Source organism: Camellia sinensis, chromosome 7 (genome assembly GCF_055761805.1).
Source record: "Camellia sinensis isolate YWXY chromosome 7, ASM5576180v1, whole genome shotgun sequence".
Classification (NCBI taxonomy): Eukaryota; Viridiplantae; Streptophyta; class Magnoliopsida; order Ericales; family Theaceae; genus Camellia; species Camellia sinensis.
In genome coordinates, this window is record NC_138967.1 from 29411647 (window position 1) to 29414865 (window position 3219).

Here is a 3219-nt window from a genome sequence, read left to right on the forward strand (position 1 = left end):
TAATTAATTTGTAAAATTAATTTAAGGGAATTGGGGAATTTGGTTAAATTCATGAAATTGAGGAATTCATTGATTAAATGGTGTAGTTGGATAATTTAAATCACTCGCCTATTGAATTGTTGATATATTTATTTCCAAACCTAGAAATAACTGTTTTGGGCTATCGGTGGAGGATAGTCGTGATTGTTGTAGACATTGCATGTGGATTAGGGATAACTGAAACTAATCACATTGGGTGAGTCATTCATTTTGACTGCTGAATTAATACAGACATTATGTGTATTGATTGTGTGTTATATGTTATGTGTTTACATACATTGTTTTGTGTGGGAGAAGATAGGGGATGTACTCCACGGTTTAGGGGAAGATAGGGGATGGACCTCTAAACCGGATTTTGTTTGGGAGGAGATAGGGGATGGACTCCATTAGCATCACTTTTATGTGTGCTTATTTATATTGAAGTGTTTTTATTGATACAGCACTAAAATGTGTATCAAACTGGAAGTATGAAGTGTTTTGATTTGAGCTTGAGTCTCATTTGTTTGTTGACATTGGAAGAATGTGAATATGATATATATGATTCACTGTTGTAAGTTTGGTCAGGTTCTGAGCCATATTGTTAATGTTGGAAAGTGGAACGTGTCATTGACAATAGTGTCATGAGACTGGATAATGATGTAATTGATTATCTTGGTTAACCATCTATTGAATGCTATTGCTTTATTCATTGCTTATATTTGGTTTAGTATATTTCTACTGGGCTGTGGCTCACCCTATATGGGAACATCATTTTCAGGTTCAGGTGATAAGCTACCTCCAAGGACTTAGCTTGGAAGGGACTTGGATTTTGAAGACTATTTTCAGTTGTTTGTTTTTATTTGTTAGTACATGTAAACACTCAAGCCTAGGGCTTTATTTGGATTTGAGTTAGAACTCATACTTTGTTGTCCAAGTGTTGGCTTGGAAAGATGTAAGCCTGTAGGGCATTTAATTTGAGGTTACATGTAATGCTTTTATTTAGTAAGACTCTGATGAATATTATAATGAAATGTTTCCTCTCTAACATTGCATGCTGATGATACATATAATTAATGGGTTTATTTTTGAGGGCGTTACATGTTTACTGTCAACTGTGTATAATAGTTGGTCTGTCAATTATTGCCAATTATTTGAACTATGAAGCAGAAATTATTTGAACTAAATTTCATCAAAGAATTTAAAAAAACATTATGTGAACCAAATTTCTATCAATTTTGATTAAACATTAACCAGAATTATTGTGAACCAAATGTCTCTCATCACCAAATTTCTGTCAATTTTTAATCAGAATTATTGCCAATTTTTTTAATAAAAAAACATTAAACAGAAATTATTTTTTCATCAAAGAATTACTGTCAATTATTTGAACTATTAAGCACAAATTTGGTCCTTATACACATAAGGTTGGTCTCAAAATTATTTGGCTATTATACACAGGCAAAACGTAATAGATCCAAAATTTTCACTAAATCAAGGATGAACAAAATATTTCACCAAATCTCCAATAATAATACTTTTAATCTTTTTTGATAAAATTTTAAAATAGAGTATGGATAGGAGATGGTTTTCTTTCATAAAAAATGGTATGCATAGGAGATGATTTTTAGGATAAGTTTGGAATTTTTTTGAAAATATTTGAAGATGCGAAGAGAGTAAGGATTGGAATATTCATATCAAATCAAGCTTTTAATCAAATTTTCACTCAAATTTGATGAACATAGAGAGAGAGAGAGAGAGAGAGAGAGAGAGAGAGAGAGTAAGTTAAGTAATTTACTAATCATAACCATCATGGTTTGGTTGTCCTGACTCCTTATTGTTGTTGTTAGAACTTAAAACTTGGATTAGGATTGGTTGTCCTGACTCCGGTGGGTAAATTGAAGTGAAAAACATTTAGCTGATTACGTCGCTATTCATAAAATTGGTCTGTCTTAAATTTTTAAAATTTGGTCAATATTTGTTTAAATTTGGTCAATTTTGCTGCATTATTAGAAAGAAGTCAAGTACTCTCTCTCATACCCTAACCCAAGGACCTTCACAATTATTTATTTTTTGGTTCTTCTTGGAAGCTTGAGTGCTAGATATAGTAGTAGTGGGTAGTTTTGTAAATTAACTTGATATTGAAAATCATGTGTGCACTGCTACTTGCATTGTGCCCTTAGTGAGGCATAGTCGGGTTGCTTCATCGTAGTTATGTGATGATATCTTTTGATGTAATATGGGCTTCTATTCTCCCTTTTATTTATTTATTCTTTCCAAAATAAAAACCTAGGCTTAGTCGCCCATAGGATTGTTTGACAAAAAAGCATTATTCATTTCTATTCAACTTACTAAACCATCAAGCGCATCACTAATCACTGGAATGCTCAGTTGAAGAGCTCTACATGCTCAATTTTGTTTTTCAAAAATAGATGCAATCAACCATGATTTAGTCACCATTTTAATGAAAGAAAATTTCATTTAGTAGGTCACACATGTATGCAAGATATAGAGAGAGACATCACTACGATATACCTTTACACAAAAATTGTACCATTCAAACGTAGTATATTTGTTGTGTGATTCTAAAAAGAAAGGGACTGATTTTTTTCATTAATTTTTTTTTTTTGAATATCTACAGTTCCTAATTAAAAGAAAAATTTGAAAGACTTGGCATTTTAACATTTATGTGTAATATGGCAAGAGAGTTTATGATTTTTTTTTATTATTATTTTTTTATTTTTTTATTTTTTTATTTTTGCACCTTTTTAAGGGAGTATAGTACTCTATGTTGTATTTCAAAAAATTCTGGTCAATGTATATATGTGTGTATTACTTTAGTTGTCTTCATGAAAAAAATATATATTAAACTTACAAGTATTTAACTTAACGCAAGTATTTAACATAATCCATTTTACTTTGAATCAAATTGTAACAACCCACATTTTATGTCCTAGTCATGTTTGCATACATTTGTATGTTTTGCCATGTTAAGATGCTATAACAACCCATATTTATGTCTTAGTCACGTTCATGAGCATTTGTATGATTATGACTCGTTGAGCTTGCATTTGTATGTTTATGACTTGTTTTGCCTAAGTAAGATCCATGCCTTGTTTTGATGTCTATGTGATTTGTCTAAGTGTTGTGTGCTTGCTTTGTTCCTTCCTTGGTACCCCGAAGCCTAAGTTATGTTTAGCCAAA